Source organism: Aphelocoma coerulescens, chromosome 3 (genome assembly GCF_041296385.1).
Source record: "Aphelocoma coerulescens isolate FSJ_1873_10779 chromosome 3, UR_Acoe_1.0, whole genome shotgun sequence".
Classification (NCBI taxonomy): domain Eukaryota; kingdom Metazoa; phylum Chordata; class Aves; order Passeriformes; family Corvidae; genus Aphelocoma; species Aphelocoma coerulescens.
In genome coordinates this window covers 521,746-538,011 of record NC_091016.1, presented here as the reverse complement: position 1 = coordinate 538,011, position 16,266 = coordinate 521,746, and the positions used below count along the sequence as shown (strand labels likewise).

Genomic DNA, 16,266 nt, shown 5'->3' with positions numbered 1-16,266 from the left:
GTCCCCATGTCCCCCAGGCACCCCAGAGTCCCATGGATACCCCACTCCCATGTCCCCCCCTGCACCCCACATCCCTGCAGGGTCTGCTGGGGTCCCAGTCCCCCACATCCCCCTCGGCGCCTCGTGGGTCGGGGTGCCGCCATTGGGGCGGCAGCGCCCTGGGGTGGGCGATAAGGGGGGCCCTGTGGGCACTGCCCCCCGCCCTGCCCCATTCCCGGCGGGGAGCAGCCGGCGCCGGCGGGACCCGATGGGGGGCCAGGGGGGAACCCAAGCGTCCGGCTCCCGCCCATCCCCTGCACCCGCCCCGCTCCCGGAGGGAGGGAGCACCCAGGGACCCCCGCATCCGGCACCTGCAGAGCGCCAGAGTGGGCTCGAGGGGTGCCCACGCCTGGGTTTGTGGGATCCCGGGTGGGTGCGGCAGTCCTGGGGTGCTGGGGACACTCCCCTGAGTTACAGGTGCTCCATGCAGGGGGGACCCAGGCATCCGGTCCCTTTCCCATCCCTCTCACCCTTCGGGGATCCCCAATTCCAGCCCCCCCAAAACACAAGGGTGGGCTCCCGGGAGGGACATGAGGGGCCCAGGGTGCTGGGGACCGCCCCATGCATCATGGGCAATCTGTGCCTCAGTTTCCCTGAGCAGTCGGTGGTGGGGAGGCTGGGGGGACTCTGGTGGGGGGCTGGTTCCTGGCCTGCCAGGCGGGGGGACCACGGACAATGACAGGGACAGTGGGTCTCTGTGTGCCAGGGGGACAGGGACCCCCCCCGCTGCCGGTTCCCGGCCAGATAATGGGGGCTTTATTGGCGCGGGGGGCTCAGGCACCCCCCCACACACCCCCAGTGTTAACCCTTCCCGTGCCAGGGCAGGGGTAGTGGTGGGGCAGACAGTGGGTGCAGACAGAGGGGAAACTGAGGCACAGGGAGGGGAGGGCTTACTGGGGGTCCCTGGCATGGGGTGTGTGGGGTGTCCCTGATGCTGCATGTGCCAAGGGTCCCTGATGTGAGGCATGCAAGGGGGTCCCTGACTCAGGATTCCTGGAGGATCCCTGATGTGGGGTGTGTGGGAAGGTCCCTGCTACAGGGTGTTCCAGGGGTCCTTGACTTGGGGTGCCCTGAGGGTCCCTGTCATGGGAATCCCTGTCATGGAGCACCCCATGAGTCCCCGCTGCGGGGGTCCCTGCTCTGGGGTGCCCTGGGGGTCCCTGACCTGGGGGTCCCCGCAGGGTACATCCCTAGTTACCTGGACAAAGATGAACAGTGCGTGGTGTGCGGGGACAAGGCCGCCAGCTACCACTACCGCTGCATCGCCTGTGAGGGCTGCAAGGTGACTTGGGGCAGGGGGCTAGGGGGGCTCAGCAGTGCTCACTGGGTCACTCCCCCATGCCCTCCCCAGGGATTTTTCCGTCGGACCATCCAGAAGAACCTGCACCCCACCTACTCCTGTGTCATCGACAAGATCACCCGCAACTAGTGCCAGCTCTGCTGCTTCAAGAAGTGCATCTCCGTGGGCATGGCCATGGACCGTGAGTTGGGGGGCGTGGGGGGGCTCGGCTGGGGGGCAGGTTGGGGTCCCGACACCCTGGGGCACATTGGGGTACCCGGAGCAGCTGCAGGACCGGGCTGGTATGTGATGCAGCAGTGGGGTAGAATGCATGAATGGGGGGTCCTAGCTGACTGGGGGGCATCCCAGATGATAGTGGGGGGCTTTTGGGAGGTGGGTTGGGGTCCTGGTGCTATGGGGCAATTTGGGATGCCCAGAGCAGCCACAGGAGGAGGCTGGGGGGGGTCACCATGGGGTGCTATGCTGCAGCTGTGGGATGCATGGATGGGGGGTCCTGGCTGATGCTGGGGGTCCGGCAGTGGTGCTGGATGACTCGAAGCGGGTAGCCAAGCGGAAGCTGATCGAGGAGAACCGGGAGTGGCAGCAGAAGGAGGAGATGATCAAGTCCCTGCAGCATCGCCCCAGCGCCGAGGAGTGGGAGCTGATCCACCTTGTGACAGAAGCCCACCGCAGCACCAATGCCCAGGGCAGCCACTGGAAGCAGAAGCGGAAATTCCTGGTGAGGGGATGCAGTGGAGGGACTCTGTCACCATCTCGGTCCCCCACCCTGGCCCCCAGCCCTAGCCAGGATCTGCTGAGCACTCACACACTCAGCACACACATGGTGGCAGTGCCAGGGTTTGGGATGTCACCGGTGTCCTTGGGCAGTCGAGGGGGGTTGGGACATTGCCCAGCGTCCTTGAGCTGGTCACCCCTAAAGGGTTCAGGGGTGAGCAGTGACCGAAGGGGACAGCTGTGCCCGCGGGTGGCCCCGGCCCTGCCATTGGCCCTGTCACTGGCCCTGTCACGCAGCTTCCTCTTCTGGCTGCTGCACTGGCCCTGCCACGAGTGTTCCCCGGTGACATGGAGGCCCCAGAGGGGGGGCAGGGTCACATCACACCCCCCGGGGTGTCTCAGGGAGGGGGGACAGGGTCACACTGCACCCCCTGCCACTGTCCACCGTGGGGGTCCCAGAGTGGGACGCGGTCACACTGCACCCCCAAACCCCACTGTCCATTACGGGGGACACAGTCACACCACACCCCCCCAATGACCCATCTGCTGTGGGGGTCCCAGGGGTGACACGGCCACACCACGTTCCCCAATGCCACCATGGCAAGTCCCTCTCTGCCTTCAACCTGGATGACACCGAGGTGGCCCTGCTCCAGGCTGTGCTGCTCATGTCCTCAGGTGTGCGTGCACACCAGTAGTGGGGGAATGGGGTGGGTAGCCCATGCCAGAGGAATCAGGGTTGGGTGTTGGGTGGGCACCCCAATGCCCAGAGTTCTCACTGTCCTGGGGAGGTGTTGGGTGGGCGCCCTGATGCCAGAGATCCCCAGCAGCTTCAGGGGGAATTGGGAGGGCACCCCATGCCCAGAGGCTGTGCACGGGGATTGTTGTGTTGGCACCCCCTTGCCCACAACCCCCAGCACGTGGAAGTGCACTGGGTGTGCACCCTAATGCCCAGAGTCCTGACTGTCTTGGGGGTGTGTTGGGTGGGCACCCTGATGCCAGAGCCTCACAACATCTTCAGGGTGTGTTGGGTGGGAAACCGTGCCCCCCCTGGATTTTGGGGGGGTTTGGAGTGGGCACCCCAATTCCCAGAGCTTCAGGCAGCTGTGCCAGGCTGGGAGGGGTCCCAGGAGCATGAGGTGGGCACCCCAATCCCTGGTACCCAGGAGCACAGGTCCCCTTGGTGCCCTGGGGCCCCCTGCCAGGCTGACGTGGGTCTGTGGGGTGGGCACCCCAACACCCAGGGGGTGCATGGGACACTCAGCCCTGTGGGAGGGAGAATCCCTGCAGGTATGGGATTGGGAGAGGGACTCTTCCATGGGCAATGAGTGCCAGGACAAGGAGAGGTTTAAACTGAAAAGGGGAGATTGTGATGGGGTATTGGGAAGAAATTCCTCCCTGTGGGGGTGCTGAGGCCCTGGCACAGGCTGCCCAGAGAAGCTGTGGCTGCTCCATCCCTGGAAGTGTCCAAGGCCAGGTTGGACAGGGCTTGGAGCACCCTGGAATAGTGGAAGGTGTCCCCGCCATGGCAGGGGGGTGGAACTGAGTGAGCTTTAAGGTCCCTTCCCACCCAAACCATTCCATGATTCCACAATCCCCTGATGATTCCCTGATTCCCGCAGACCTGACGGGGCTGATCTGTGTCGAGAAGATTGAGAAGTGCCAGGAGATGTATCTGCTGGCCTTTGAGCACTATATCAACTACCGCAAACACAACATTCCCCGCTTCTGGCCCAAGCTGCTGATGAAGGTGATGGATCTGCGGGGGGGTAGGAAAGCAGAGACCCCCCCAGTTTCTTTCTCTCTCCCCCACACTCTCCCTTTCTCTCCCAGCCTCCCTCCTACCCTCTCCCCAGTGCCTCCCACCCTCTCTCCCAGCTCCCCTGTGCATCCCCGATCCCCCCAGCCCTCCTTTCTCCCTGCTCCCCAACCCGACTCCCCTCTCTTCCCCCTCTCCCCCTCATCTGTCCATCATCCTTTCCCCCCCTCGTTCTCCCCTGTTATCCATAGGAAGGAAAGCCCGGTGCCCCAGTGTGTCAGGTGCAGAGGATGAGCTGTCCAGGTGCCGGGGGCGGGCGGGGCTCTCCCGGCGCGGGGCCGCCCCCGGGCACCGAGTGCCGCCGGTGCCGTGGGTCGCGTGGCTTCTCCGGTCCCCTCGCACCGTGGAACGGCGCCAGCCCGGAGCGAGTCCCGGTAATGGGCGCTGGGGAACACGTGTGGCTTGAATGGAAAAAAACCCAACCCCGACCTCCCAGGCTTTTTGCCTCGGGGCTTTGTTGCTATTGCCTGAGCCACGCCTTTAAATACCGACGAGGGCGCCTGCTGGAAGCGGTGTTCCGTGGTTTTTGTACTCTCTATTTGTGGTGTTCATTTTTATCTGGATGCACAGTTGGGCTTTTTGGGCAGAAGGTGCCCCTCAAACCACAAGGCTCGTTTCAACCTTGTATTCTATTGTTTGGACGATCCAGGGTGGGTGAGGACTTTGTCTTGTTACCGTACTAGGGAATGGAATGCAGGAGGTTCTTACAATTTTGGTATTGAAGTTGGAGTGTTGAAGGATATCGGTCTGATGGTAGTCTTAACCTATGAGCTACAGGCATTTGTAAAAAAACTTCAGCCTTTCCTTCCAGCAGCCCTATACATCTAAAAGCACGTGCATTTCTTAACAAGTCTCTGTGTCATAGTGACTTTAAAAATTAAAACACGTGTGTTCTGCCTTACCTAGGACTGGGGCTTTTTTCTACAAGTTCAGTTTGAGCAGATGTTCTTGTCTGTGCTTTTAACGTGAATGGCCTTGATTTTGCAGCAAAGTCAGTGAGATGGCACCTGAATGCAAGGGTTTGGGTTTGTGAAGCTTTGCAGAATGATGGCCTATATTTATATTTCTTTCAGAAACTCTCCGTATGCTGCACACAAACCTAATTTAGAGAGTTTTACTGAGACAGCAGATTCAAGCCCTCATTGTTAGGGGACGTCTGTAATGCCATTGTCTGCTTGACATTAATTCTTCCAGCTGTGCATCTATGTATTGTAATTGCCCTGACTTTTTTGGTCACAGTTTGTTTTCTGCAGTGCCCTCGTGCCTGCGCAGCACTCGCGATGCTGCCGTTGAACCTGGGCTGTGTGACAGATGGGGCTGTCCTGTATCAGAAAGTTACGGGAATGTATGTAGACGTCAGATGGAATGCTGGTCTCTCTGCTCACCCTTGGCTCTGTAATTTCGTCATCCAGCCATGGAGGACCTGTGCAGCCATAACTGGCCAAGGTAGTGGGGGAGCACAAGCTGCAGCTCTGCAGGAGATAAGGGACCTCTTGCCCACAGCAGAAACAGCAAGTAAGTGCAATTCTCAGAACTCTTTACTGCGCCCTTAACTGCAGTATTTCCCTGCTCTATAATCTGGCCAAAGTTAGGTAGGTTTTAATAGGGATAGACACATTTCTACCACAAAGGTCACCTCTCTGCCAGATTTCAAAATTTCCCTTCTGAAGCTAGAGATCCTCATGTAAAAGGTTGCCTGAATTTATGTAACATGTGCCAAGCAGTCTATTTTTCCTTTAATAATATTCCTGGAAATAGTGGAACTGTTTTGGCTAAAGCAGATGCTGAACTGTTCAGAATGAAATTCTCAGAGCTAAAATCTGGCCAAGTAGAGTAACGTGCCATTTTGTTAACACTGGGGAAGGCTGAGCTCCATGGCAGCAGGGAGGGGAGGTGGCACTGCTGGTCGGCAAACCAAGGAAAGCAACAAGCACTGCTTTTAGGAAACTGCCAGCTTGAAGCCAGTGAGGAACATCCTTGGGCTCCTGCACTCTGTGTTTTTATGTTCACCTTAAATAACGAACAGAGAAACCCAGAGGCACCAGCGCTACTTCCAGTTACCTTGAACTGCTTAAACACGTAGTTTAAATCACCCAGGCTCCGTTCTCCCCACCTGTATTGCTTCTGGGCTTAAGGCTGGATGTATCTATGGAATCTATAGTTATGTATTGGAGTTTGGCCTGAAGTAATTTGTGTTGCCGACTTGGTACTCTTTCCCCGCCCTGGAAGTCCATCTGCAGAACCCCTCTGTGCCAGACAAGAGAGTCCCCCATAGATGTTTCACTATACAGTTATATCTTTTGGTCAAAGCCTTACAGGGCTATGATGTGAATGAGGACAAAGCTCTGTTTTTCTTCTTTGCTCTCTGCCCTGTCTTCTTTCTCTGTATTTTAGGACCCAAGTAACAGGGCCATAAAGCTCCTGTTCTGCTTCCTGGTTGTGTCACCGAAACTGCAGGAAAAACAAAAAAGCCTCCAGCAACATTTTTAATGTTAGAGAGTCAAGGCACTACTTTATTCTCTGGCCAGGATGTAGCACAGAAATCATCTCATCCACACATAGCCCGGGTGTGCCGAGAGAATCATTCCATGACACATGACCTTTACTAGAATTTTCAGATCTTTTTTACAGTCAAAACTCATAGAAACGAATTGGATCAGTGTTCATTGGTCTCAAGTTGTGTAGTTCCTAGTATCTGGTCTCCTATTAGATCTGTGTTTCTTCGCTTCTGATGTTAATTAGATCTTCAGGGGTAGATGTTCTTAGATGGCCGCTGACATCTGTTCTGGTGATGTTCCCTCAATGGCTTTATCTTATTGGGGCTACTCCTAGTCTTTTGAAATGCTAAACCCATCAGGCCTCACCTAGAGAAACAATGCCCTGGAAAGAAGCTTCAGTTCCCTTTCCCTGAGGCAAAGATGAGCAAACCTGGCCAAAGTCATATATAAAAAATTTTTAAACTGGTATGTTTTCCAACAGTTGTATATAATGCTTTATTACATAAATGGGCTGGGAAAAGCTCTGGTACCCCTTACCAAGTTGGCTTTGTCTCAGACAATGCTGTTATTTTGGGGCTAGACATGAAGCTCCTGTCTCTGGAATTGAAAATGAATATAGGAATGACTGAACAAACAAACCTGGTACACTCTTAAAAAATTGTGTGCCCATTGACCTCAGCACCCCAAGCTGGATTCCCATGCTCTTTCCAAATTCTTGCCGTTCAAGTCCTTTCCATGCGCTCACTTGCTACTCAAACTTTTTTTTTGTTTTGTTTTAAATGATACTGGTACCAGAGCACGGGCACAGCACTTCTATGAGCTGCACAGCACTTCTATGAGCACTTCTATGAGCTGTGAATATCTCTTTTTATGGATACAGTGTGTGCATGCTGTGGCTTTGGGCACAGGGTATGTCAGTGCTAGTGCAAGGCTAATAACAGCCTCTAAAGATAATTTGAGAAGTTGCTTACCTTTCCCCAGGGAACAGGACATGTCTTTGTATTTCCACCTTCAGATACACAACTCACTTGTGGGCTTGACTGCATAGCAAATAGAGTGTGAGAGTCATCCTTGTTTATATGGATTTTTTTTTCCCCCTCTCTCCTTTATGTTTTGCTTTGCCCTCTCGTTTGCTTTCTGCCTGTTTTCTCTGAGGCTAGTGATTTCTTGGCAAGTTATTGTTCATAATCAAAGAAAGGTAGTGGGCAAGCAGCAACTGCTGTCTTAGGTAGCCCAAGCTGATCCTGCCGCTGCTTCGGCAGGAGAAAGCAGCTGTTTGAGAAGAGCACAGCTGTCCTGGGCTTTGTGCACACACGGGCTGCTCAGAGCAGCCCCTTGACCCCATGCTGGCTCTGTGACCTCTGCCACTCTGACTGGTAACAGTGATGGCAGTTTGTGTTGAGGCTTTGTTCTCTGCTCCACAGAGAGAAACATTAAAGTGCAGAGTAACTAAGTGGCTTTTCAAAGGCTACAGAATGAATCAGTGAATGAATAACAACCCCCAGCGGCTCCAGGCCCCCTTCTCTCTGCAGAACAATGCCTTTCTCCCTGTGTGAAGATGTGCACGTAGGATAGGTTGCATACAGAATTATGTATTTCAAAAGAAATTTGAATATTAATATTTATATTGTAGTGATGCCACTGTCCTCTAGGCTCTGTAAATAGCAGCACCACAACAATGTGAATTATTCCTTTTATGCAAAACCCTGGCCAGTGAAATAGCTTGCCAATACAAAATAAAATTGCTGCACAAAAGTTTGACAGCTACATTCATTATATATGTCAATCAAAGGATCCTAAAAGCTTTATTGTCCCTGTACAGAGTCTGAACAATCTGCTAGCCCAATATGCCGCAAAGCTATTTTCTCTCTACTCCTTTCATTTAAAAAATAGCCACCAATAACTTTTGACAAACAGTCTGAGAAAACTGCATGAGCAGCAAGGAAATCTTAGATTTTCTTGGCTATCTGTGGGCTGGAGCCTTCCACTCACTGGGCTCTTTCAGATGTCACAGTAGATGAGATCTGGTCAGAAACACGGAGCCCTAAAATTACTCTACAAAACCCAGGCTGGCTGGGGTCGTGGGGAGGGCATGGGGAGGTAGGGAGGAGAACTTAATGCTGAATATAAATGAATTAAATAATTTTTGGTTAAGGCTTTTTGTTGCTTTCCCAGGTATGGGACATTCAAGCTCCTCTGTCCCAGGTCTCCCCCAGGTTAGGCTGGACCTGTCTTGATGAGCTCTTGCTCTCATCAGACCACCCTACAGCTTGGGAGTGTGAGGCCATGTGTATTTCAGCTGGATTCCCTTTTTCCATCGCGCTCGGTCCTGCGAAGCCCAGCTGTCACTTATGGCTCTAGGTGTTGTAAGCGGGGCAGGGGTCGGGCGGGAGCGGGGCTGTGTCCCGGGAGGCGGGTCTGGCGGCCGGTGCTCCCGCACGGGCGGTGGGGCCCAGGCCGGGCCCTGCCGGGAGCGAGGGCCCGGCAGCCGCAGCGCTGCGAGCCCAGCGCGGCCCCGCGAGGGAGCAGCCGGCGCGCCCCGCTCCTGCCCGGCCCTCACGCAGGCCGCCAGAGCCTCCCCGGGAGGGACGGACCCCACACCTTCGCTCGGCCCTGGGGAGGCCACATCTGGAGTGCTGTGTGCAGTTCTGGGCTCCTCAGGACAGGCGAGACATGGAGCCTCTGGAGAGGGTCCAGCTTAGAGTAACAAAGATGATTAAGGTGAATCTCATGTATGAGGAAAGGCTGAGGGTGCTGTCCCTGGTCAGCCTCAAGAAGAGACGCCAGAGAGGGGAACCTCATCAAAGTCTATCAGTATCTGAAGGGAGAGTGCCAAGAGGATGGAGCCAGGCTCTGGTTGGGTTTTGCCCAACAATAGTACAAAAGGCAGCGGGCAGAAACTGATGTACATGAGCAAGAACTTTACTGTGTGGATGACCAAGCACTGGAACAGATTGCCTAGAGAAGTTGTGGAGTCTCCCTCTTTGGAGGTTTTCAGAAGGTATCTGGACACAATCCTCAACAACCTGCTTTGGGGGACCCTTGCATGTCTGGGAGCTAGGTGACCTCCAGTGGTCCCTTTCCAATCTTTAACCATTCTGTGAAAGTGTGACATTGTAATCTTGTGCCATGACAGACCAGACTAAATCTGATTTAGGAGGGTGTCATAACTTTGATGTCTTTGTTCTGGGCTGTAGCTTAAATTGTTTCACAATTCAAAATATCTTGGAGGTTGGTTGTTTCCTGTAAGCCCTCAGCTTGCTTCTTAGCATGTGCTGGTGCATGGCTTTGCTCTCAGACCCTGGTCATGGGCAGTGCAGCAGCAGTACCTCAGGAGGTTACTTCCTGCATGCATATCTGCCTCTGCCTTTCTGACAGCTGCTTTTGGGAGGAGATGCTGCTCCTGGCCGGTGCTAAAGGGCTGACCTAAAAGTGTAAAGAATAGCCTTGCTCTTGTGTTTGGGAGCGAAGCATGGGGGTGCTCTGTGAGGATGCGTGCAGAGGAGATACTGCAGCAGGACTGCTGATCGTGACAACTAGTGCTTCTACTGAAAAAGCCTGGTGAAGAAACTGGTAAAATGGAAACTTTTAAAGAATTGAGGTGTTAATTCATGTGCTGAGAAAGCTGTGCTGCCCACTTACCATCCCAAAAACTGTGTAACATTTCCCTGAGGTGCACTGCTTGCTGCTGCATCATTGCTATGTCTTTGATCACAGGCAAAATTACCATGCTTTTGTAATCAGTAGACTCCACAAGTAGTTTCAAGATACATGGGAGTATATGGGAGTAAAAAGACATAGACTGACACTTCTCACAGTGTTGAAGTTTACATGGTGTGGTGTGTTCTCTCCCCATGCAGCATTGCCCTCCTGTACAGAGCCCTTTTATTCATGTTTTAAATAATTACCACTGTTGTGGCAATGGCATAGAAGTTGTTTCAGTGCAATTTGTGGCGAGCACCAAATATTGTGCAACAGAATGTCTGTTACCTGTGACAACAGCTACCTTTCATAACTACCTTTGATTTCAGGTTTGCAAGACTGGACTAAGCTGAATGTAGGTGGTGCTGACAGGATGCAAAAAGGCTTTCTGTAAGCAGAGTGGGCTGTGCTTTTCTCGCTAGTCCACCTCTGGCCAAGGACGTACTTTGTAGTGTGTGGGTGCAATGGTAAGGACACTGCAAATACTTTTGCTCCTGTGGTAAGGCTAGGAGCTTGGTGTTGTACGTGGAAAAAAAGCCTTCACAAGTCTGAAGCTTCTGCTGTGAGCATCACTGCTTCATCTTGTTATTCTGGCCCTAAAGGAAACCCTCCTGAAGGAATGCTGTAGCCAGCCCCTCTGTTTCTGTGAACAGGAGGTAGCGGTGGCTTCCCAGGGGGGATAAACCAGTCTTTGGTGCTTGCCTGTCTCACTTCTCTGCCTTGTGGGAAAGCGTTATGAATCCCTCTGTTTGGGTGATTGCTCACGCTTCTGCACCCTCAGACTTCATCTGTAAACTTTTAGCAGAAATTATGCACTGATGCTGGGATGGTTCTTGCCAGCTAGGAACTGTTTTCCAGTGTCACTCACTTGTAGTTGGCATGGGGAACTGCTGTGGCATTTTCTCGATGTTTAATGTGACCTAATTGTGTACTTCCACTGTCTGGGAGGATCAGCTCTTCTGGTGTGACAGCTGCCATAAAATCAGCGGTGCGTCTCCGGCATTTGCAGCTGGTTGCAAGGCACAAGTTCCTTGATTTTGCTGCATCAGCCCGGTGAAACCTTGCGGGGCTGTGTGTGCAGCCAACTGCCTTTTGTTACGCCTGGTAACAGCTTGGCAATATTAAAAAAATGTAACCTCCAGCTGTTTAATTGGCTCTAGGGAAATAAAAAGGCTTCCTAATAATCTTCATATTTACTTGGCACGTTTGGTTTGAAAGCAGATGGGTTGATTTACGAGATAAATGACAAAGCAAGAGGAGAAAAAGTGTGTCAGTGGCTTTACCATTAGAGAGGAAGGCATTTCTGATATGTGGTTAATCACGATTAACCTTTCTAGGTTTTGGTTTTTTTTACAAGTCAGCTTCTTGGACCTTCTGCCCGCCAGCTTGCTCAGCCAACTGATTCCCTCAGTGCCCATTGTCACCTCTCCCTATGACCTACAGGTAGGGGAAGGTGCAGAGCTGTAATGAAGGAGAGGGGCTGAGGTGGCCATTCCTTCTCAGTTGTGCCTTCTTTGCCCACTCCAGACTTGTGCAAGAGCCTCCCCCTTGCAGCACTCACCCCCTCCCCGTGGCCAGACCAGTAAATCCCTATGTCCTTTTGGATGGGCTGGGAATGCTCCTTCCTGAGGCACTGCTGCTTGAGGCACTGGCACTGAGCAGAGGAGGTTCTCCAAGCAGGCTGGTGCTGAGGCTGTGCCCTCCCTGCCAGAACCATGCACCCCTCTGCCCTGGCAGGCAGCTGGCAAGTTGTGAAATATGGTTCAGCACTTTTTTTTTAATATTAACTTGTGCAGCTGTCTTGGAAAGGATTAGAAATCAGTTCTGGAAAAGACTATGGTAGATTTTAGTGAAGAATTCTGCTGTGTCTTTAATTATTTATAAGCATCAGGATATAAGGACACCGTGTTAACCCTTCAGCAGTGAGAAAGATTACAAATAATCTAATCAATGGCATACGCAAATTTACAGATTGAGTAGGTTTAGTTGCAAGTTCTGAGACTTAGAAGTGAGGAAATACCAGAAATAAGGTTTCTGCTTATTATTTTGTATGTCAGCGTGTTTGGTGAGGCAACTGGATTAGATGAACACTGTATGACCCTTTCGACTGAAAGACACCATTCTACATTTCTGATGGCACAGGCCTCTCCTAAGGGCTCACAGATTTGCTTACCACCCCTGCTGGTTGCTCTCACCACCTTTCACTAGTGGGTTTTGCTCAGGGGATGCATCAAGGGCAGGTTCATGCCCACAAGGCTCCTGCTCTATGGCCCCAGGGCCAGGCAAGGCTGCAGCAGCACTGTGGAGGGGTTACTGGTTTTGGCAGCTGAATGGTGGCAGGAAAAGCAGCTTCCCTCCCTGCCACGTGTTTCTAAAAGGCTGCTGAATAAGTCAGGGAAGCCAAAGTAAGGCTCCTTTTTGGGCTCAGAAACCTCTGTGCTAGAAGAACCTGTCCCTGCCAGCTAGGGCCCCCCTTGTCCTGCCCATGGTGTGGGTAAGTCACAGGCTCCTCTTCTCTGTGTTGGGATGAACTGCCTAGGGAATGCTGTTTCCAGCAGCCTGGTGTGCTGGAAAAAGGGAGAAGGGAAGAGGGAATGTGGTGCCAGAGCTGCGTGCCATCGGGTTGTGTTTCCCTCTGCGGACAGAGAGTCTCTGGGCCGAGGTGAGATTGCTGGGAGTGCTTGGATGAGCTGTGCAGGAGACAGGGAGTTGGGGCTTGCAGCTGCTGCTGGAACCATTGCCTTAGGTCTGTGTCTGTGTGAAGTGGGATTTGCGCTGGAGAGGTGCTGTCGGGAACAAAGAGCAGAGTAAATCCTCTCCGGGGATGCGCAGGGAGGGAGTGAGTTGCAGGGAAGGAGAGTATTTCTAAGCCGTGTCAATATTTCCCTGAAAGCGGGGCTGGAGCAGTGAGGGGGGTGCTTGGGTTTGGCCTGGGCCTGTCAGGAAGAGCCATAAACGAGCCAGCCCAGGCCCTGACGCCTGCATGGATGTTTGACACACTTCTACAGAAAGCCAAGGCAGTCATGAATGCAGAGGACAAATTGTAGGTGACTGCTTACGATCTGTGGGGAATTTCCTTTGGAATTACCAGTCAGAGAGTGCATGCAAGCAGAGCACATCTTTTGGCTTTTTCTGGTTTGTCGTCTCCTGTCTGGCTATAGAGAGTTTTGTGCGCTGCTGTTCAGGAAGCAGCGTGTTTTCAGCTGGAAATTTGGGGTGGGTTTGTTTCCTCAGGGTCTGGGGTCTTTCCTGAGAGAGTCACCCTCCCATAAATCCCCCGGGTTGTTCTACACAGCTGCTTTGGCCCTGGGTCAGAGAGAGAGAAGGGAAATGACTTTTTAGGGCGTTGAAATTTCTCCAGGCAGGAGTGGGACGTGGTCTTGCCCCTCCCCAAAGCCGTGCAGGCGCATGGGAGTAGCTCAGTGCCGGCGCAGCTCTCTGAGCAATAACAACGCTTTGGAGGTTCGAGTGTTGATAACACCTCTCCTGTCTCCTGGGGCCCAAGGTTCGGTCTCACGGCCCCGGACCGGTGAGGGAGAAAAGGAACTTGGGCTATTCCTGGGAAAGCTTCTGTTATTCCTTGTGCAGCCTTTTAATTCCGTGTTCTGATGGACTGTCCGCTGTCTTTCCAACAGGACTTGTCAGAGATTGAGATTTGGGAATTGAATTTGGGTCCGTTCACTACAGAATCTTGCCAAGCCTGAAGGCCTGGGGCGATGACTGCTCTCAGCGAGGGCTCTTTATGAATCCTCTGTCAGATTTCCCTCAGTGCTGGGCAGGGCTTGGAGGTGGGAAAAGAAGATGGGGAGAGGAGTGGGGGCTGCTCCTCGTTGTCGGGGCGCCGCGGGCGCTGCGCAGCCTTCCTTCCCCTTTAACTTCCCAATTGCTCCTTTTGTGCCTCCTTTTCCCCTGGGGATGCGCCCGGGCCGCCGTGTAGCGGCCGCCGTGGGAGCGGTGCCTGCGGGCGGCGGGGTTTCCCGCGTGATTGACGGGGCCAGCGGCCAATAGGAAGGCGGGGCGGGCCGAGGGCTGGCCAATGGGGAGGCGTGGCGCGGCCGCGCGCGGCCAGTTTGAGTGGGCAGGCGCGGTCGGCGGGGGACAGGCGGGCATGGACGGGCCCGGGCGGTGAGCGAGGAGCGGGGGAACGGGATGGGGAGCGGGGGAACGGCATAACGGGACGGGGAGCGGCATCGGGGCGGGCCCCGTCCCCCGGAGCTGTGCGGATGCCGCGGCCGTGGGGGTGGCAGAGCCTCCGCCCACCCCGGGCGCTTCCCACCCTCTGCGATCCCGGCCTGAGCCGGCCTCTTCCCTGCAGGGATTACGAGGCTCAGATCCGGAATTACCGAGGGCCCGAGCCGCTGGAGCCGTGGGACGGGGTGTTGCCCCGTCCCTGGCTCGGAGCTGACTCCGGAATGGTTTGCAGGTCCCTGCCGTGGGCAGGGGAATGCCTCCTGCTCCAAGAGAAGCAGAGCCGCTGGCCCGGGCTCCTGGAGGAGTGGGTGAAGGTGTTCGTGGGTGACAAGAGGTACAATGAATTGCTGCCAGGCAGTCCAGGATTGTTCCCAAACGTCATCCCCTGGCTCTGTAAGTTGGTAAGGTCTTGTTCTCCCCAAGCCCATATCCAGAGCCTCGCTCTGGGAATAAAGTAATTCCTGGCTTTCCAATACTAAAAACGCAGCACCAGAGCAGGGTTCTGTTAACCTGATCATTTGGGGGATAGTTGGCAAAAATTTATGGTGGGCCAGGTTGGACTTAAGCTTTGAACACTCCCTGGATTCACGGGATAGGGGATTCCAGCATGCACCACACAGGTTTTTTTCAGGGAAATCCCTTGATCCCCTAATCCGTATGAGTTCAAAGCAAAAACCCCAGGGAGTTGAAGGCAACAGGATGTTTCTTGGGAATGTTGAAGTCTTCAGTGTGTCCTAATTGTTAGGTTTGAATTAATGCAGATGGTCCAGGATTGTGTGTTCAGACTTGCTGGTTTAGGCATGGCCAGGTCTGGATTTGCATTTGTGGGCACCGAGTGTTCCTTGTGTCAGCTTTAGGTCTGGATTGGTGGGAATTGTCGGAGAAAAGCGAAGGGAATTGAAATGCAGAGCTCTGTTCTTGGTGAAAGGATCAGGATGGGAGAAAAGAGGGTGTGGAACTGCTGGGAGCTCCTGGAGTGAGGGAAAGGATGCAAGAGTTGGAGACAAGAGCTGTGGAACAAAGCCTGATAAGGGGGCAGGGCAGGGTGGTCACTGCGGGGGGGGGGGGGGGGGGGGGGGAAGAGGGAAAGGATCCCTGCTCCAGGAATCCAGCAGGGGCCAGGAGAGGATCATTTTGCATCCACCGTTCTCAGTGGAATTCTAATAAGGAAGGTCCAAGGGAATGATTTGTTTGTACTTAGGTTTGGAATGCAAGGTGCTCTTCCAGAGGGGAATATTCACCTGTTAAAATTCTGTTGGATCCAGGAAAAGAGGGAGGCAGCAGCTGGGGAATGAATGGGTGGATTTTTGGCGGATACAGGCAAAGGCATGGGCAGGGGCACTTAGGTAAAATACACTTCATGGGCAGCACCAGGAAAAGCCTCAACTGCCCTTTTTTTCCAAGCTCTGACATTCCAGAGGAGTAAGCAGCGGTCAGCACATCGCTCTCTAGAATTCCTTGGATGGCCAGTGCTTTGTTGGGAAGAGGTGACATTTGGAAAGGAACAAATCCGGGGATATAATTCCTGATAGTGAGGCCCAGGTTTTGATATCCTTCCAGCACCCGAACGCAACAGAGGGAATCCTGGAGGAGGAGGTGGAAAACGCTGTCGCTCCGTTGGTGGAATTCCTGGGAAATGGAAAGCAGCAGAAGCAGCAAGAACAGAGTTGGAAGCAGGCTCCAGCCGGGTAAGGCAGACACCAAATCCTTTGGAATTAGAACTGGGCAGGGGTGGGAAGAATTAATTCTTCAGTTTGTAGCCCATGGATTCCTGAGCAGGATCCTGGCAGGGAAGACTGCAGGGATCGGCCTGGGGACTGTTCCCAGCTGGGGGCAGCGAGGCTTGGAATTGGCTGGAGGGAAGAAAGAGGGATCCTTTGAGCACAAGGATCAGCTGTGAAATGTGGAGATGGCATCAGACAATTCCTCGGGAGGGTTCAGTTCCTGGGCCAAATGGATCTCCTGCCTTGTGAAGGAGCTCAGAGATCTGGGAAGAGCCCAACCAG

The 16,266-nt window shown here is 53.8% G+C and overlaps 1 pseudogene; it reads left to right on the top strand.

Annotated features, from left to right (window-relative positions):
* The window catches only part of LOC138108845 (thyroid hormone receptor alpha-like), a 140,759-nt pseudogene that overhangs the window by 3,927 nt on the left and 120,566 nt on the right, over nt 1-16,266 (top strand).